This window comes from Ascaphus truei, unplaced genomic scaffold (genome assembly GCF_040206685.1).
Source record: "Ascaphus truei isolate aAscTru1 unplaced genomic scaffold, aAscTru1.hap1 HAP1_SCAFFOLD_1450, whole genome shotgun sequence".
Lineage (NCBI taxonomy): Eukaryota > Metazoa > Chordata > Amphibia > Anura > Ascaphidae > Ascaphus > Ascaphus truei.
The window spans coordinates 15714-36860 of record NW_027454335.1 but is presented as its reverse complement, the minus strand read 5'-3'; the positions used below and the strand labels follow the sequence as shown (position 1 = coordinate 36860).

Genomic DNA, 21147 nt, shown 5'->3' with positions numbered 1-21147 from the left:
TGCAAAAAGCAAACAAAACAAAACCACATTGCATTACTATTTTCAAAATGGATTGAATGGCATATTCAACAGTGACTGTGTGATGCCAATATTCCCCACTCACTCGTAGTGAAGCACATATTGTACTAGTGTTGAAAGTAGGCCGGTAGAGTCAGGTACGCAGTACTGATAAAACAATAAGTGCCCGTCGTAAGTACCAGCTCCGCAACAGTGCGGGCATCACATTAGTGACGTGGATGAACATATATGGATAAGCCCATATTAAGGCATCACGTGACCAGAGCCGTCACTGACTGGGTATACGTAAAGACGCAGGGAGATGCAAGGAAAGGGAGGGAGAGAGACAGGGAGAAGATGTGAAACGGAGGAAGGCACGGATGGAGGGAGTTCTTCCGAGCTTCTGCGGGCCTCTCTCTTTCACTGGTGCATGCCGGGAGCTGGTCCCAACATCCACAAAGTGTGTGTGTATTATTGGTTGTATTTTATGGGGGTAGGAGGGTAGTGTGTATATTGTGTGTGTGGGAGTATTATATTGTGTGTAGAGGTGCAGAGGAGAGTACTAGATTGTGTATCTTGTGTAAGGGTGTTGTGTATATTGTGTTTGGAGCTATAATATTATTGGGGAGATTAGTATTGAGGAGGTATTATAGTGTGTATTGTGGGGAGTATTAGTGTGTGTATTGTTTGTGGGTGACAGATGCTGGGGGTATGCAGCAATCCCTGCACTGAGGTCCGAGGCGGCTCTGCATCGCTCGCACACACTGTGGATGACCAAGCATGTGCCCATGATAATCATGGCCTTAGAGGGATGAGTGTGTCAGAGCCTAGAAGGGGCATATATATGATGGAGGAGGGAGGAGGAGGAGGAGATGATAGCATTGTAAAAGTTAACAAGATAGTTAGTTTAAGCAGAAAGTGAGGAGAGGTTAGAGATAAGGGTAGATGTCAGAGGAGAGAGTTCAATTAAGCTGAGGTATCGAGTAGGACAGGGGTGAGGGGAATGAGAGGTGGTGGATGATGAGAGCAGAAGAGGTCATGTACAAATAGACCTTGTTAGTCAGAGAGCAGTCATTCCAGAGGGCACGTGAGAAGTGAAGAGTAAAGTGAGACATGGAATGTGGATTACATTAGATGGGTTAATACGCTTAGCAGGGAGGTGGAGAGAGAGAGGCAAGAGGCAGAGAGTGGTGCAGGGGTTGAGGAAGAGATGTTGCATGTACCTTATCAGAACATTAAAGAACATCAATTCACACTGGTGCAGAGTTGATGATGAATCCAGTTCACCTCCAATTCAATTTTAACAGAAATGTTTCATTCTTCATTACTGAAAAAAAAGAAAAGTAAAAAACATTTCATTACTATTTTCAAAATGGATTGAATTCCCCCAACAATGACTATGTGTTACCAATATATCCCTCTCAGTCCCACTGCAGCATATACTGTACCAGTGTGAAAGTAGGAAGGTACACAGTACCGGTAAAACAATACGTGCCGGTACTATGCACCATATGAATTATAAGGGGATGTAAATCTCCCAGTCTCTCTCCATATCCGCAATAGAGCGGGCTCCGGTCAGTGGCATGGATGCCCATATATGGGTATGCTCATATTTGGGCATCCCATGTCACTGACCGGAGCCGGCTCTGAGTATAGGGATATATGCGGAGACGCAGAGGTGCAAGGAAATGGGAGGAGGCACGGTGAGAAACAGGGAGAGACCACAGGAAGATAGAGGGCAACAACTTCCACAAGGTACTTGTATGGGTATAATTGTTTGTATTTTGTGCAGAGGGGGTAATTTCAGATAAAATACAATTCTCCACCCTCTACGAAACAATTCCACTTTGTTCAGTAAGCCAGAAAGTCTTGGTCCCATGTGGACTGAATTTAATGCAAATAAGGTCCTTAATACACAAGTAAAGAATAAAGTTACTTATTCTCTACTGTAAGAAGTGCCACATTGCCCACTATTTGGGTCCTGTGCCCAGATTGTGACCATGCATGGCAGAGGTGAGATTCCCCCAACTCCAATTTGCTACACTCTCCAAGAGAGATAATTGTGATCAGAGGTGGAACTAGGGGAGGGTGTGAGCAGGGTCACTGCCCAGGGAGTAACCTGACTGGGGGCACGGAAATCTCATTTAGTGCATATGTTGCGGCACTGCATTGATTGACCGGTCAATCTGCACTGCTGCCTGTCACAGTGACATCCTGATCGGGCACTGTGATCAGCTATAGCACTGACCCAGGTGAGATAGTTCAGCACTTTACAAGGAGGGAACAGATGTTGTGGGTGACAGATGCTGGGGGTAGGCCAAGACTGTTGGCCAGAGTAACGTGGAGACTTACTGCACTCTGCATGCCCATCCTCTCCCTGACATCAGGGGAAGGAAGTGGCCCTGGGGTGTGTGTAGGTATGCCAGATGTCAGTGTATGCATAAGTAAGTATGCCTGTGTAGTGGGAGGTGTAGGGGCGTTAAGCTGGAGGACTTAAAACAGGCACAAAAGCACATAGATACCTCTGATTATACCGCACCAAATGCTGATAATATCATGCTGTAGCTGCACTTTACAGAAGATGATGCAGATGTCATCATTGGTTGGTGGGTTCATTAAATCAATCCATCATATCATAACCACACTGTGCATATGATGTACTGAATCAGTAACACCAGGAAGACATCTCCATGTTAGGAGTAGAGTTGAAGTTAACAGAATATGTCCAGCACTGTGGTGTGTAGCCCATAAATAATAATTGTGCACATTACCAGAACAACATACTGTCAACTGCAAGATCATTTTGCTGCTTGTAGCGTATGCTCATCCTGTACAGTGTTGTAGTAGATCCGTCTCTTCAGTGTTCACTGCAACAAAAGTAAGACATTGCATTAATATTACAGACGTTTGGGGGCTGAAATCTCACTTCGCTGCGGACAATTTCCCTTTGCATAAGATTCTTGTGATTATGTCAATGATGATCAATAACTGCATCATAACACAGCCGCTCTATACAGAAGATGTACTTGCTCTCATTGGTCATTGAGGTAATACGTCACACAATGTACAGATATAGCAAGGATTATTTCTCCCACTTGTGCATTATGGCATTATGATGGGAAATGTTGTGAGATTCTGCATTATCAGCATCACTGAATCTTTTGGAAATTAAGTGATATTCTATGTTTTAATGCAATATTATGGGTGATCAGCCGGTAAAATAATAATAGCTTGCTGTATCTGTAGCCATGCTCTACCCATGATGTGCTGAACCAATGACTGCAGAGAGATTCAGAGTGCTAAACATGACTGGAACGCATCTCTGAATAATGGGCAGCAAAGCAGTGCAGAATAGGAGGTGAAAGTATTTAAAATGGAAGATCCTTAGCAGCTGTGTGGAGAGTAGACAGTACAGACTGACCAAGTAAATGGTAAAAGGAGTAACTTCAACATTACTTGGCTTTGTTCTCCACATTGAAGCTTTCCTCCTCTTTAAATCACTAATACTGATGCCATGTGTAACCTGTACTGAGAGTTATATAATCTACTGGCCTAGATGAAACCATATGATGCAAACAGGATCCATCCCACTCCAGATTCATAGAATTGAACCACCTCAACCTTTCATAACAATCACATAGAACTGCAGCTGTGCGCTACTGCACATGTTCTTGTTATGAATGGTAGTAGATGTGGTCCTTGGGTCTTTACTTCATACTGTAGCCACCCTCTACTCATGATGTATTGAATCAACGAAAACTTGCATGGTTCAGATCACAGGAAGGGGTAGAGTAGAGATGAAAATATTCAATGTGAAACCCGTAGCAGCCGGATTGTGTGGAGTCAATAAAACGACAAATACTAAATGGTAAATGAGAAATATACACATTGCTTATCTGTCTCTGTGTAGTAATTTTCCTTCTCTTCAACTGTCCTTCAAATTTTCTCTTTTGCAAGAAAAGGAACACATGGCTTCAATATTCACTTCTGTTCTGCAGTCATCCCTCCTGAAATAAAAGTTAAGCATTGCATTGTTATTATGATAATACATACAATAAACCTTGCTCCAAACCATTTGATGCAAAGCAAATCCACCTCCCACCCACAGCTGTGCTCCTTCTAGAGCATGCATGTCAAACTCCAGTCCTCGAGGGTCCCAAACAGGCCAGGTTTTCAGTAGGGATATCCTGAAAACCTGGCCTGTTTGCTGCCCTCGAGGACTGGAGTTTGACATCCTTGTTCTTGAGCTTCTACCACGCAAGTCATCCATGTGAGTGACACTGTACTGCAGTCCTGGTCTGCACACAATCTACTGAATCAATGACATCACACTGTAAAGGCAATCTACAAGATGTATTAGTTGTCCACACTTCCGAAATGTTACTTTTATGTCCAAATCACTTATTCCCATGACCTGATATTTGTATTTGTTATTTATAGGATTGTCACAAAGAGTTGATGAGGTCACCAAATGATAGTATGTAGAGAGAAAGAGAGATCTCAGAACAGAGCCCTGATGTATACCCACAGACAGATCAATAGAAGACGAAGACATGTTAGCAACAGAGATGGAGAATGTGTGACAGGAAAGTTATGATGAAAACCAGGATAGAACTGTGTTACGGATACCAAGAGAGAGTTTAGAATATGAAGGAGGAGAGTGATTGAGAGCATCAAACGCAGCAGATAGATCAAGTAGGATTAGTAGGGAAAAGTGACCTTGGGAATTTGCTTTAAGCACAGTCTGTAGAACGAGCTGTACGAAAGGCAGGTTGTAAAGGATCCAGGAGGGCATGTGATTTAAGAATGTTGACATTCTAGCAATTAGGAGACAAACAGCAGGAGGGATATAGGGCGGTAGTTAGTAAGGCACATAGGGTGTAGGTTGTTTCTGAGAAAAGGGTGACCACTACAGGCTTAAAGTAAGAGGGTAAAGAGCCAGAGAATAGGGAGGAATTGAAGATGTGGGTGAGAGTGGGGACTAAGAGATGCAGTAAGGTGTGAGGGGATACGATCTAGAGGGCATGTGGTAGAGGGAGAAGAGAAGATGATTAGCTTCCAGCTCTGTAAGAGAAGAAAAGGAGTCAAATGCAGAAGGAGAATTAGGTAGAAGGAGAGAAGGGGGAAGGGACAGAAGGAATCTCCTTGTGGGTGGCATCCACCTTGCCTCTGAAGTAGTCAAATGCTTGAGGAGAAGTGAAGGAAGGATGGCAAGTGTGAGGAGAAGGTTAGTGGAGGGAGTCAAATACAGGGAAAAAAAGACAGCGTAAATTAAATTTGAGTGTTGATGAATGTGAAAAAAAAGTAGTGTGGTTTGGCCCCAGAGAGCAGCTTTATACAGGACTGGAGACATTTTTACTGTAGAAAAATCAAATATCAATTGTGTGATTTCCTTCATAGGCATTAAGAACAGCGAGTGGAAGTGTGATGAACATGTTTGGGAATTTAGCCAAGGGTGTGGGCTAGAGGGACAAGTGTGTCAGAGCCTAGAGGGGGCATATAGATAGGAGGATAGCATTGTAAGAGTTAATAAGATTGTTAGTTTAAGCGGAAAGAGAGAGAGAGCAGAGAGGTTAGAGTAGATGTCAGAGGAGAGTTTAATTAAGCAGAGGCAAATCAGTGGGACAGGTAAGATGGGGTGAGGGGAATGACTGATTGTGAATGATGAGAGCAGAAGAGGTCATGTACAACTAGAGCCTTGTTAGTCAGAGAACGGACATTCCAGATGGCATAGGAGAAGGGAAGAGAAAAGTAAGGAAAGGAATGTGGATTACATTAGATAGGTTAACACTCTTAGCAGGGAGGCAGAGGCAGGGAGGCCCGATGTGTATATGAGCAGGTTCAAGATTATAAGAGATATCCCACACATCAGCAAACATAGAAGGAGACACAGAGATAGGTGTAGAGAGAGACAGAGATAGCTCTATGTAGAGAGAGAGGGACGTAGAGAGAATGAGACAGATAGGCGCAGAGAGAGGGGGCGCAGAGAGAGGAGGCGCCAAAAGAGGGGGCGCAGAGAGAGGGGGCACAGAGAATAGGATATTAAAGAGTGCTTTTCATTGAGCAGTGCAGAAATAGCTGCAATAGAGGTCTGTACAAATGGTGCAGTGTGTAGACACATGCAAAGGTAGGGGAAGGAAAGAGGAGAACATGTGGATAAAAGCAGGAGTGTGGAAGTTAGAGAAATTAGAAAAGTTTAACAGAGGAGTGAGGAAACAGCAAGCAGAAAGAACAAGATAGAGGTTACATTGGGATGACGTTCTGTGGTAAAGAGAAAATGCTAGGAGAGAGCTTTCAAATATTAGAGGACCTGAATTGAGGGAGCAAATGTATAAATCAAAACCTGAGGGGGAGGTATAGCACGAAAGCTTGCACAGCAGATTATAGTCTTAATGTTGCGTGTACCTGTCATGGTATTCAAGAAGTTAAATTCTCACAAGTGCAGAGTTCATGATGAAATGCTGAATCTAGTCCCCCTCCAATTTAATTTTAATATAACTTTTCCATTCTTCATTACTGCAAAAAGCAAACAAAACAAAACCACATTGCATTACTATTTTCAAAATGGATTGAATGGCATATTCAACAGTGACTGTGTGATGCCAATATTCCCCACTCACTCGTAGTGAAGCACATATTGTACTAGTGTTGAAAGTAGGCCGGTAGAGTCAGGTACGCAGTACTGATAAAACAATAAGTGCCCGTCGTAAGTACCAGCTCCGCAACAGTGCGGGCATCACATTAGTGACGTGGATGAACATATATGGATAAGCCCATATTAAGGCATCACGTGACCAGAGCCGTCACTGACTGGGTATACGTAAAGACGCAGGGAGATGCAAGGAAAGGGAGGGAGAGAGACAGGGAGAAGATGTGAAACGGAGGAAGGCACGGATGGAGGGAGTTCTTCCGAGCTTCTGCGGGCCACTCTCTTTCACTGGTGCATGCCGGGAGCTGGTCCCAACATCCACAAAGTGTGTGTGTATTATTGGTTGTATTTTATGGGGGTAGGAGGGTAGTGTGTATATTGTGTGTGTGGGAGTATTATATTGTGTGTAGAGGTGCAGAGGAGAGTACTAGATTGTGTATCTTGTGTAAGGGTGTTGTGTATATTGTGTTTGGAGCTATAATATTATTGGGGAGATTAGTATTGAGGAGGTATTATAGTGTGTATTGTGGGGAGTATTAGTGTGTGTATTGTTTGTGGGTGACAGATGCTGGGGGTATGCAGCAATCCCTGCACTGAGGTCCGAGGCGGCTCTGCATCGCTCGCACGCACTGTGGACGACCAAGCATGTGCCCATGATAATCATGGCCTTAGAGGGATGAGTGTGTCAGAGCCTAGAAGGGGCATATATATGATGGAGGAGGGAGGAGGAGGAGGAGATGATAGCATTGTAAAAGTTAACAAGATAGTTAGTTTAAGCAGAAAGTGAGGAGAGGTTAGAGATAAGGGTAGATGTCAGAGGAGAGAGTTCAATTAAGCTGAGGTATCGAGTAGGACAGGGGTGAGGGGAATGAGAGGTGGTGGATGATGAGAGCAGAAGAGGTCATGTACAAATAGACCTTGTTAGTCAGAGAGCAGTCATTCCAGAGGGCACGTGAGAAGTGAAGAGTAAAGTGAGACATGGAATGTGGATTACATTAGATGGGTTAATACGCTTAGCAGGGAGGTGGAGAGAGAGAGGCAAGAGGCAGAGAGTGGTGCAGGGGTTGAGGAAGAGATGTTGCATGTACCTTATCAGAACATTAAAGAACATCAATTCACACTGGTGCAGAGTTGATGATGAATCCAGTTCACCTCCAATTCAATTTTAACAGAAATGTTTCATTCTTCATTACTGAAAAAAAAGAAAAGTAAAAAACATTTTATTACTATTTTCAAAATGGATTGAATTCCCCCAACAATGACTATGTGTTACCAATATATCCCTCTCAGTCCCACTGCAGCATATACTGTACCAGTGTGAAAGTAGGAAGGTACACAGTACCGGTAAAACAATACGTGCCGGTACTATGCACCATATGAATTATAAGGGGATGTAAATCTCCCAGTCTCTCTCCATATCCGCAACAGAGCGGGCTCCGGTCAGTGGCATGGATGCCCATATATGGGTATGCTCATATTTGGGCATCCCATGTCACTGACCGGAGCCGGCTCTGAGTATAGGGATATATGCGGAGACGCAGAGGTGCAAGGAAATGGGAGGAGGCACGGTGAGAAACAGGGAGAGACCACAGGAAGATAGAGGGCAACAACTTCCACAAGGTACTTGTATGGGTATAATTGTTTGTATTTTGTGCAGAGGGGGTAATTTCAGATAAAATACAATTCTCCACCCTCTACGAAACAATTCCACTTTGTTCAGTAAGCCAGAAAGTCTTGGTCCCATGTGGACTGAATTTAATGCAAATAAGGTCCTTAATACACAAGTAAAGAATAAAGTTACTTATTCTCTACTGTAAGAAGTGCCACATTGCCCACTATTTGGGTCCTGTGCCCAGATTGTGACCATGCATGGCAGAGGTGAGATTCCCCCAACTCCAATTTGCTACACTCTCCAAGAGAGATAATTGTGATCAGAGGTGGAACTAGGGGAGGGTGTGAGCAGGGTCACTGCCCAGGGAGTAACCTGACTGGGGGCACGGAAATCTCATTTAGTGCATATGTTGCGGCACTGCATTGATTGACCGGTCAATCTGCACTGCTGCCTGTCACAGTGACATCCTGATCGGGCACTGTGATCAGCTATAGCACTGACCCAGGTGAGATAGTTCAGCACTTTACAAGGAGGGAACAGATGTTGTGGGTGACAGATGCTGGGGGTAGGCCAAGACTGTTGGCCAGAGTAACGTGGAGACTTACTGCACTCTGCATGCCCATCCTCTCCCTGACATCAGGGGAAGGAAGTGGCCCTGGGGTGTGTGTAGGTATGCCAGATGTCAGTGTATGCATAAGTAAGTATGCCTGTGTAGTGGGAGGTGTAGGGGCGTTAAGCTGGAGGACTTAAAACAGGCACAAAAGCACATAGATACCTCTGATTATACCGCACCAAATGCTGATAATATCATGCTGTAGCTGCACTTTACAGAAGATGATGCAGATGTCATCATTGGTTGGTGGGTTCATTAAATCAATCCATCATATCATAACCACACTGTGCATATGATGTACTGAATCAGTAACACCAGGAAGACATCTCCATGTTAGGAGTAGAGTTGAAGTTAACAGAATATGTCCAGCACTGTGGTGTGTAGCCCATAAATAATAATTGTGCACATTACCAGAACAACATACTGTCAACTGCAAGATCATTTTGCTGCTTGTAGCGTATGCTCATCCTGTACAGTGTTGTAGTAGATCCGTCTCTTCAGTGTTCACTGCAACAAAAGTAAGACATTGCATTAATATTACAGACGTTTGGGGGCTGAAATCTCACTTCGCTGCGGACAATTTCCCTTTGCATAAGATTCTTGTGATTATGTCAATGATGATCAATAACTGCATCATAACACAGCCGCTCTATACAGAAGATGTACTTGCTCTCATTGGTCATTGAGGTAATACGTCACACAATGTACAGATATAGCAAGGATTATTTCTCCCACTTGTGCATTATGGCATTATGATGGGAAATGTTGTGAGATTCTGCATTATCAGCATCACTGAATCTTTTGGAAATTAAGTGATATTCTATGTTTTAATGCAATATTATGGGTGATCAGCCGGTAAAATAATAATAGCTTGCTGTATCTGTAGCCATGCTCTACCCATGATGTGCTGAACCAATGACTGCAGAGAGATTCAGAGTGCTAAACATGACTGGAACGCATCTCTGAATAATGGGCAGCAAAGCAGTGCAGAATAGGAGGTGAAAGTATTTAAAATGGAAGATCCTTAGCAGCTGTGTGGAGAGTAGACAGTACAGACTGACCAAGTAAATGGTAAAAGGAGTAACTTCAACATTACTTGGCTTTGTTCTCCACATTGAAGCTTTCCTCCTCTTTAAATCACTAATACTGATGCCATGTGTAACCTGTACTGAGAGTTATATAATCTACTGGCCTAGATGAAACCATATGATGCAAACAGGATCCATCCCACTCCAGATTCATAGAATTGAACCACCTCAACCTTTCATAACAATCACATAGAACTGCAGCTGTGCGCTACTGCACATGTTCTTGTTATGAATGGTAGTAGATGTGGTCCTTGGGTCTTTACTTCATACTGTAGCCACCCTCTACTCATGATGTATTGAATCAACGAAAACTTGCATGGTTCAGATCACAGGAAGGGGTAGAGTAGAGATGAAAATATTCAATGTGAAACCCGTAGCAGCCGGATTGTGTGGAGTCAATAAAACGACAAATACTAAATGGTAAATGAGAAATATACACATTGCTTATCTGTCTCTGTGTAGTAATTTTCCTTCTCTTCAACTGTCCTTCAAATTTTCTCTTTTGCAAGAAAAGGAACACATGGCTTCAATATTCACTTCTGTTCTGCAGTCATCCCTCCTGAAATAAAAGTTAAGCATTGCATTGTTATTATGATAATACATACAATAAACCTTGCTCCAAACCATTTGATGCAAAGCAAATCCACCTCCCACCCACAGCTGTGCTCCTTCTAGAGCATGCATGTCAAACTCCAGTCCTCGAGGGTCCCAAACAGGCCAGGTTTTCAGTAGGGATATCCTGAAAACCTGGCCTGTTTGCTGCCCTCGAGGACTGGAGTTTGACATCCTTGTTCTTGAGCTTCTACCACGCAAGTCATCCATGTGAGTGACACTGTACTGCAGTCCTGGTCTGCACACAATCTACTGAATCAATGACATCACACTGTAAAGGCAATCTACAAGATGTATTAGTTGTCCACACTTCCGAAATGTTACTTTTATGTCCAAATCACTTATTCCCATGACCTGATATTTGTATTTGTTATTTATAGGATTGTCACAAAGAGTTGATGAGGTCACCAAATGATAGTATGTAGAGAGAAAGAGAGATCTCAGAACAGAGCCCTGATGTATACCCACAGACAGATCAATAGAAGACGAAGACATGTTAGCAACAGAGATGGAGAATGTGTGACAGGAAAGTTATGATGAAAACCAGGATAGAACTGTGTTACGGATACCAAGAGAGAGTTTAGAATATGAAGGAGGAGAGTGATTGAGAGCATCAAACGCAGCAGATAGATCAAGTAGGATTAGTAGGGAAAAGTGACCTTGGGAATTTGCTTTAAGCACAGTCTGTAGAACGAGCTGTACGAAAGGCAGGTTGTAAAGGATCCAGGAGGGCATGTGATTTAAGAATGTTGACATTCTAGCAATTAGGAGACAAACAGCAGGAGGGATATAGGGCGGTAGTTAGTAAGGCACATAGGGTGTAGGTTGTTTCTGAGAAAAGGGTGACCACTACAGGCTTAAAGTAAGAGGGTAAAGAGCCAGAGAATAGGGAGGAATTGAAGATGTGGGTGAGAGTGGGGACTAAGAGATGCAGTAAGGTGTGAGGGGATACGATCTAGAGGGCATGTGGTAGAGGGAGAAGAGAAGATGATTAGCTTCCAGCTCTGTAAGAGAAGAAAAGGAGTCAAATGCAGAAGGAGAATTAGGTAGAAGGAGAGAAGGGGGAAGGGACAGAAGGAATCTCCTTGTGGGTGGCATCCACCTTGCCTCTGAAGTAGTCAAATGCTTGAGGAGAAGTGAAGGAAGGATGGCAAGTGTGAGGAGAAGGTTAGTGGAGGGAGTCAAATACAGGGAAAAAAAGACAGCGTAAATTAAATTTGAGTGTTGATGAATGTGAAAAAAAAGTAGTGTGGTTTGGCCCCAGAGAGCAGCTTTATACAGGACTGGAGACATTTTTACTGTAGAAAAATCAAATATCAATTGTGTGATTTCCTTCATAGGCATTAAGAACAGCGAGTGGAAGTGTGATGAACATGTTTGGGAATTTAGCCAAGGGTGTGGGCTAGAGGGACAAGTGTGTCAGAGCCTAGAGGGGGCATATAGATAGGAGGATAGCATTGTAAGAGTTAATAAGATTGTTAGTTTAAGCGGAAAGAGAGAGAGAGCAGAGAGGTTAGAGTAGATGTCAGAGGAGAGTTTAATTAAGCAGAGGCAAATCAGTGGGACAGGTAAGATGGGGTGAGGGGAATGACTGATTGTGAATGATGAGAGCAGAAGAGGTCATGTACAACTAGAGCCTTGTTAGTCAGAGAACGGACATTCCAGATGGCATAGGAGAAGGGAAGAGAAAAGTAAGGAAAGGAATGTGGATTACATTAGATAGGTTAACACTCTTAGCAGGGAGGCAGAGGCAGGGAGGCCCGATGTGTATATGAGCAGGTTCAAGATTATAAGAGATATCCCACACATCAGCAAACATAGAAGGAGACACAGAGATAGGTGTAGAGAGAGACAGAGATAGCTCTATGTAGAGAGAGAGGGACGTAGAGAGAATGAGACAGATAGGCGCAGAGAGAGGGGGCGCAGAGAGAGGAGGCGCCAAAAGAGGGGGCGCAGAGAGAGGGGGCACAGAGAATAGGATATTAAAGAGTGCTTTTCGTTGAGCAGTGCAGAAATAGCTGCAATAGAGGTCTGTACAAATGGTGCAGTGTGTAGACACATGCAAAGGTAGGGGAAGGAAAGAGGAGAACATGTGGATAAAAGCAGGAGTGTGGAAGTTAGAGAAATTAGAAAAGTTTAACAGAGGAGTGAGGAAACAGCAAGCAGAAAGAACAAGATAGAGGTTACATTGGGATGACGTTCTGTGGTAAAGAGAAAATGCTAGGAGAGAGCTTTCAAATATTAGAGGACCTGAATTGAGGGAGCAAATGTATAAATCAAAACCTGAGGGGGAGGTATAGCACGAAAGCTTGCACAGCAGATTATAGTCTTAATGTTGCGTGTACCTGTCATGGTATTCAAGAAGTTAAATTCTCACAAGTGCAGAGTTCATGATGAAATGCTGAATCTAGTCCCCCTCCAATTTAATTTTAATATAACTTTTCCATTCTTCATTACTGCAAAAAGCAAACAAAACAAAACCACATTGCATTACTATTTTCAAAATGGATTGAATGGCATATTCAACAGTGACTGTGTGATGCCAATATTCCCCACTCACTCGTAGTGAAGCACATATTGTACTAGTGTTGAAAGTAGGCCGGTAGAGTCAGGTACGCAGTACTGATAAAACAATAAGTGCCCGTCGTAAGTACCAGCTCCGCAACAGTGCGGGCATCACATTAGTGACGTGGATGAACATATATGGATAAGCCCATATTAAGGCATCACGTGACCAGAGCCGTCACTGACTGGGTATACGTAAAGACGCAGGGAGATGCAAGGAAAGGGAGGGAGAGAGACAGGGAGAAGATGTGAAACGGAGGAAGGCACGGATGGAGGGAGTTCTTCCGAGCTTCTGCGGGCCTCTCTCTTTCACTGGTGCATGCCGGGAGCTGGTCCCAACATCCACAAAGTGTGTGTGTATTATTGGTTGTATTTTATGGGGGTAGGAGGGTAGTGTGTATATTGTGTGTGTGGGAGTATTATATTGTGTGTAGAGGTGCAGAGGAGAGTACTAGATTGTGTATCTTGTGTAAGGGTGTTGTGTATATTGTGTTTGGAGCTATAATATTATTGGGGAGATTAGTATTGAGGAGGTATTATAGTGTGTATTGTGGGGAGTATTAGTGTGTGTATTGTTTGTGGGTGACAGATGCTGGGGGTATGCAGCAATCCCTGCACTGAGGTCCGAGGCGGCTCTGCATCGCTCGCACGCACTGTGGACGACCAAGCATGTGCCCATGATAATCATGGCCTTAGAGGGATGAGTGTGTCAGAGCCTAGAAGGGGCATATATATGATGGAGGAGGGAGGAGGAGGAGGAGATGATAGCATTGTAAAAGTTAACAAGATAGTTAGTTTAAGCAGAAAGTGAGGAGAGGTTAGAGATAAGGGTAGATGTCAGAGGAGAGAGTTCAATTAAGCTGAGGTATCGAGTAGGACAGGGGTGAGGGGAATGAGAGGTGGTGGATGATGAGAGCAGAAGAGGTCATGTACAAATAGACCTTGTTAGTCAGAGAGCAGTCATTCCAGAGGGCACGTGAGAAGTGAAGAGTAAAGTGAGACATGGAATGTGGATTACATTAGATGGGTTAATACGCTTAGCAGGGAGGTGGAGAGAGAGAGGCAAGAGGCAGAGAGTGGTGCAGGGGTTGAGGAAGAGATGTTGCATGTACCTTATCAGAACATTAAAGAACATCAATTCACACTGGTGCAGAGTTGATGATGAATCCAGTTCACCTCCAATTCAATTTTAACAGAAATGTTTCATTCTTCATTACTGAAAAAAAAGAAAAGTAAAAAACATTTTATTACTATTTTCAAAATGGATTGAATTCCCCCAACAATGACTATGTGTTACCAATATATCCCTCTCAGTCCCACTGCAGCATATACTGTACCAGTGTGAAAGTAGGAAGGTACACAGTACCGGTAAAACAATACGTGCCGGTACTATGCACCATATGAATTATAAGGGGATGTAAATCTCCCAGTCTCTCTCCATATCCGCAACAGAGCGGGCTCCGGTCAGTGGCATGGATGCCCATATATGGGTATGCTCATATTTGGGCATCCCATGTCACTGACCGGAGCCGGCTCTGAGTATAGGGATATATGCGGAGACGCAGAGGTGCAAGGAAATGGGAGGAGGCACGGTGAGAAACAGGGAGAGACCACAGGAAGATAGAGGGCAACAACTTCCACAAGGTACTTGTATGGGTATAATTGTTTGTATTTTGTGCAGAGGGGGTAATTTCAGATAAAATACAATTCTCCACCCTCTACGAAACAATTCCACTTTGTTCAGTAAGCCAGAAAGTCTTGGTCCCATGTGGACTGAATTTAATGCAAATAAGGTCCTTAATACACAAGTAAAGAATAAAGTTACTTATTCTCTACTGTAAGAAGTGCCACATTGCCCACTATTTGGGTCCTGTGCCCAGATTGTGACCATGCATGGCAGAGGTGAGATTCCCCCAACTCCAATTTGCTACACTCTCCAAGAGAGATAATTGTGATCAGAGGTGGAACTAGGGGAGGGTGTGAGCAGGGTCACTGCCCAGGGAGTAACCTGACTGGGGGCACGGAAATCTCATTTAGTGCATATGTTGCGGCACTGCATTGATTGACCGGTCAATCTGCACTGCTGCCTGTCACAGTGACATCCTGATCGGGCACTGTGATCAGCTATAGCACTGACCCAGGTGAGATAGTTCAGCACTTTACAAGGAGGGAACAGATGTTGTGGGTGACAGATGCTGGGGGTAGGCCAAGACTGTTGGCCAGAGTAACGTGGAGACTTACTGCACTCTGCATGCCCATCCTCTCCCTGACATCAGGGGAAGGAAGTGGCCCTGGGGTGTGTGTAGGTATGCCAGATGTCAGTGTATGCATAAGTAAGTATGCCTGTGTAGTGGGAGGTGTAGGGGCGTTAAGCTGGAGGACTTAAAACAGGCACAAAAGCACATAGATACCTCTGATTATACCGCACCAAATGCTGATAATATCATGCTGTAGCTGCACTTTACAGAAGATGATGCAGATGTCATCATTGGTTGGTGGGTTCATTAAATCAATCCATCATATCATAACCACACTGTGCATATGATGTACTGAATCAGTAACACCAGGAAGACATCTCCATGTTAGGAGTAGAGTTGAAGTTAACAGAATATGTCCAGCACTGTGGTGTGTAGCCCATAAATAATAATTGTGCACATTACCAGAACAACATACTGTCAACTGCAAGATCATTTTGCTGCTTGTAGCGTATGCTCATCCTGTACAGTGTTGTAGTAGATCCGTCTCTTCAGTGTTCACTGCAACAAAAGTAAGACATTGCATTAATATTACAGACGTTTGGGGGCTGAAATCTCACTTCGCTGCGGACAATTTCCCTTTGCATAAGATTCTTGTGATTATGTCAATGATGATCAATAACTGCATCATAACACAGCCGCTCTATACAGAAGATGTACTTGCTCTCATTGGTCATTGAGGTAATACGTCACACAATGTACAGATATAGCAAGGATTATTTCTCCCACTTGTGCATTATGGCATTATGATGGGAAATGTTGTGAGATTCTGCATTATCAGCATCACTGAATCTTTTGGAAATTAAGTGATATTCTATGTTTTAATGCAATATTATGGGTGATCAGCCGGTAAAATAATAATAGCTTGCTGTATCTGTAGCCATGCTCTACCCATGATGTGCTGAACCAATGACTGCAGAGAGATTCAGAGTGCTAAACATGACTGGAACGCATCTCTGAATAATGGGCAGCAAAGCAGTGCAGAATAGGAGGTGAAAGTATTTAAAATGGAAGATCCTTAGCAGCTGTGTGGAGAGTAGACAGTACAGACTGACCAAGTAAATGGTAAAAGGAGTAACTTCAACATTACTTGGCTTTGTTCTCCACATTGAAGCTTTCCTCCTCTTTAAATCACTAATACTGATGCCATGTGTAACCTGTACTGAGAGTTATATAATCTACTGGCCTAGATGAAACCATATGATGCAAACAGGATCCATCCCACTCCAGATTCATAGAATTGAACCACCTCAACCTTTCATAACAATCACATAGAACTGCAGCTGTGCGCTACTGCACATGTTCTTGTTATGAATGGTAGTAGATGTGGTCCTTGGGTCTTTACTTCATACTGTAGCCACCCTCTACTCATGATGTATTGAATCAACGAAAACTTGCATGGTTCAGATCACAGGAAGGGGTAGAGTAGAGATGAAAATATTCAATGTGAAACCCGTAGCAGCCGGATTGTGTGGAGTCAATAAAACGACAAATACTAAATGGTAAATGAGAAATATACACATTGCTTATCTGTCTCTGTGTAGTAATTTTCCTTCTCTTCAACTGTCCTTCAAATTTTCTCTTTTGCAAGAAAAGGAACACATGGCTTCAATATTCACTTCTGTTCTGCAGTCATCCCTCCTGAAATAAAAGTTAAGCATTGCATTGTTATTATGATAATACATACAATAAACCTTGCTCCAAACCATTTGATGCAAAGCAAATCCACCTCCCACCCACAGCTGTGCTCCTTCTAGAGCATGCATGTCAAACTCCAGTCCTCGAGGGTCCCAAACAGGCCAGGTTTTCAGTAGGGATATCCTGAAAACCTGGCCTGTTTGCTGCCCTCGAGGACTGGAGTTTGACATCCTTGTTCTTGAGCTTCTACCACGCAAGTCATCCATGTGAGTGACACTGTACTGCAGTCCTGGTCTGCACACAATCTACTGAATCAATGACATCACACTGTAAAGGCAATCTACAAGATGTATTAGTTGTCCACACTTCCGAAATGTTACTTTTATGTCCAAATCACTTATTCCCATGACCTGATATTTGTATTTGTTATTTATAGGATTGTCACAAAGAGTTGATGAGGTCACCAAATGATAGTATGTAGAGAGAAAGAGAGATCTCAGAACAGAGCCCTGATGTATACCCACAGACAGATCAATAGAAGACGAAGACATGTTAGCAACAGAGATGGAGAATGTGTGACAGGAAAGTTATGATGAAAACCAGGATAGAACTGTGTTACGGATACCAAGAGAGAGTTTAGAATATGAAGGAGGAGAGTGATTGAGAGCATCAAACGCAGCAGATAGATCAAGTAGGATTAGTAGGGAAAAGTGACCTTGGGAATTTGCTTTAAGCACAGTCTGTAGAACGAGCTGTACGAAAGGCAGGTTGTAAAGGATCCAGGAGGGAATGTGATTTAAGAATGTTGACATTCTAGCAATTAGGAGACAAACAGCAGGAGGGATACAGGGCGGTAGTTAGTAAGGCACATAGGGTGTAGGTTGTTTCTGAGAAAAGGGTGACCACTACAGGCTTAAAGTAAGAGGGTAAAGAGCCAGAGAATAGGGAGGAATTGAAGATGTGGGTGAGAGTGGGGACTAAGAGATGCAGTAAGGTGTGAGGGGATACGATCTAGAGGGCATGTGGTAGAGGGAGAAGAGAAGATGATTAGCTTCCAGCTCTGTAAGAGAAGAAAAGGAGTCAAATGCAGAAGGAGAATTAGGTAGAAGGAGAGAAGGGGGAAGGGACAGAAGGAATCTCCTTGTGGGTGGCATCCACCTTGCCTCTGAAGTAGTCAAATGCTTGAGGAGAAGTGAAGGAAGGATGGCAAGTGTGAGGAGAAGGTTAGTGGAGGGAGTCAAATACAGGGAAAAAAAGACAGCGTAAATTAAATTTGAGTGTTGATGAATGTGAAAAAAAAGTAGTGTGGTTTGGCCCCAGAGAGCAGCTTTATACAGGACTGGAGACATTTTTACTGTAGAAAAATCAAATATCAATTGTGTGATTTCCTTCATAGGCATTAAGAACAGCGAGTGGAAGTGTGATGAACATGTTTGGGAATTTAGCCAAGGGTGTGGGCTAGAGGGACAAGTGTGTCAGAGCCTAGAGGGGGCATATAGATAGGAGGATAGCATTGTAAGAGTTAATAAGATTGTTAGTTTAAGCGGAAAGAGAGAGAGAGCAGAGAGGTTAGAGTAGATGTCAGAGGAGAGTTTAATTAAGCAGAGGCAAATCAGTGGGACAGGTAAGATGGGGTGAGGGGAATGACTGATTGTGAATGATGAGAGCAGAAGAGGTCATGTACAACTAGAGCCTTGTTAGTCAGAGAACGGACATTCCAGATGGCATAGGAGAAGGGAAGAGAAAAGTAAGGAAAGGAATGTGGATTACATTAGATAGGTTAACACTCTTAGCAGGGAGGCAGAGGCAGGGAGGCCCGATGTGTATATGAGCAGGTTCAAGATTATAAGAGATATCCCACACATCAGCAAACATAGAAGGAGACACAGAGATAGGTGTAGAGAGAGACAGAGATAGCTCTATGTAGAGAGAGAGGGACGTAGAGAGAATGAGACAGATAGGCGCAGAGAGAGGGGGCGCAGAGAGAGGAGGCGCCAAAAGAGGGGGCGCAGAGAGAGGGGCACAGAGAATAGGATATTAAAGAGTGCTTTTCGTTGAGCAGTGCAGAAATAGCTGCAATAGAGGTCTGTACAAATGGTGCAGTGTGTAGACACATGCAAAGGTAGGGGAAGGAAAGAGGAGAACATGTGGATAAAAGCAGGAGTGTGGAAGTTAGAGAAATTAGAAAAGTTTAACAGAGGAGTGAGGAAACAGCAAGCAGAAAGAACAAGAGAGAGGTTACATTGGGATGACGTTCTGTGGTAAAGAGAAAATGCTAGGAGAGAGCTTTCAAATATTAGAGGACATGAATTGAGGGAGCAAATGTATAAATCAAAACCTGAGGGGGAGGTATAGCACGAAAGCTCGCACAGCAGATTATAGTCTTAATGTTGCGTGTACCTGTCAGGGTATTCAAGAAGTTAAATTCTCACAAGTGCAGAGTTCATGATGAAATGCTGAATCTAGTCCCCCTCCAATTTAATTTTAATATAACTTTTCCATTCTTCATTACTGCAAAAAGCAAACAAAACAAAACCACATTGCATTACTATTTTCAAAATGGATTGAATGGCATATTCAACAGTGACTGTGTGATGCCAATATTCCCCACTCACTCGTAGTGAAGCACATATTGTACTAGTGTTGAAAGTAGGCCGGTAGAGTCAGGTACGCAGTACTGATAAAACAATAAGTGCCCGTCGTAAGTACCAGCTCCGCAACAGTGCGGGCATCACATTAGTGACGTGGATGAACATATATAGATAAGCCCATATTAAGGCATCACGTGACCAGAGCCGTCACTGACTGGGTATACGTAAAGACGCAGGGAGATGCAAGGAAAGGGAGGGAGAGAGACAGGGAGAAGATGTGAAACGGAGGAAGGCACGGATGGAGGGAGTTCTTCCGAGCTTCTGCGGGCCTCTCTCTTTCACTGGTGCATGCCGGGAGCTGGTCCCAACATCCACAAAGTATGTGTGTATTATTGGTTGTATTTTATGGGGGTAGGAGGGTAGTGTGTATATTGTGTGTGTGGGAGTATTATATTGTGTGTAGAGGTGCAGAGGAGAGTACTAGATTGTGTATCTTGTGTAAGGGTGTTGTGTATATTGTGTTTGGAGCTATAATATTATTGGGGAGATTAGTATTGAGGAGGTATTATAGTGTGTATTGTGGGGAGTATTAGTTTGTGTATTGTTTGTGGGTGACAGATGCTGGGGTTATGCAGCAATCCCTGCACTGAGGTCCGAGGCGGCTCTGCATCGCTCGCACACACTGTGGATGACCAAGCATGTGCCCATGATAATCATGGCCTTAGAGGGATGAGTGTGTCAGAGCCTAGAAGGGGCATATATATGATGGAGGAGGGAGGAGGAGGAGGGAGGAGGAGGAGATGATAGCATTGTAAAAGTTAACAAGATAGTTAGTTTAAGCAGAAAGTGAGGAGAGGTTAGAGATAAGGGTAGATGTCAGAGGAGAGAGTTCAATTAAGCTGAGGTATCGAGTAGGACAGGGGTGAGGGGAATGAGAGGTGGTGGATGATGAGAGCAGAAGAGGTCATGTACAAATAGACCTTGTTAGTCAGAGAGCAGTCATTCCAGAGGGCACGTGAGAAGTGAAGAGTAAAGTGAGACATGGAATGTGGATTACATTAGATGGGTTAATACGCTTAGCAGGGAGGTGGAGAGAGAGAGGCAAGAGGCAGAGAGTGGTGCAGGGGTTGAGGAAGAGATGTTGCATGTACCTTATCAGAACATTAAAGAACATCAATTCACACTGGTGCAGAGTTGATGATGAATCCAGTTCACCTCCAATTCAATTTTAACAGAAATGTTTCATTCTTCATTACTGAAAAAAAAGAAAAGTAAAAAACATTTCATTACTATTTTCAAAATGGATTGAATTCCCCCAACAATGACTATGTGTTACCAATATATCCCTCTCAGTCCCACTGCAGCATATACTGTACCAGTGTGAAAGTAGGAAGGTACACAGTACCGGTAAAACAATACGTGCCGGTACTATGCACCATATGAATTATAAGGGGATGTAAATCTCCCAGTCTCTCTCCATATCCGCAACAGAGCGGGCTCCGGTCAGTGGCATGGATGCCCATATAT

General features: G+C 43.5%; 3 long non-coding RNA genes across 3 annotated transcripts; all 3 read right to left on the bottom strand.

Annotated features, from left to right (window-relative positions):
• Positions 1-2776: 2776 nt before the first annotated feature.
• Positions 2777-7843, bottom strand: LOC142475961 (uncharacterized). The gene is made up of 4 exons (XR_012791217.1): positions 7735-7843; positions 6403-6513; positions 3885-4004; positions 2777-2864 (listed from the first exon to the last, which is right to left on the bottom strand). It is a non-coding gene; the product is annotated as an uncharacterized LOC142475961 (long non-coding RNA).
• A 1445-nt stretch (positions 7844-9288) lies between these two features.
• LOC142475960 (uncharacterized) lies at positions 9289-14357 on the bottom strand. Its single transcript, XR_012791216.1, has 4 exons — positions 14249-14357; positions 12917-13027; positions 10399-10518; positions 9289-9378 (listed from the first exon to the last, which is right to left on the bottom strand). It is a non-coding gene; the product is annotated as an uncharacterized LOC142475960 (long non-coding RNA).
• Positions 14358-15802: 1445 nt separating this feature from the next.
• LOC142475959 (uncharacterized) lies at positions 15803-19541 on the bottom strand. Its single transcript, XR_012791215.1, has 3 exons — positions 19430-19541; positions 16911-17032; positions 15803-15892 (listed from the first exon to the last, which is right to left on the bottom strand). It is a non-coding gene; the product is annotated as an uncharacterized LOC142475959 (long non-coding RNA).
• Positions 19542-21147: the final 1606 nt, after the last annotated feature.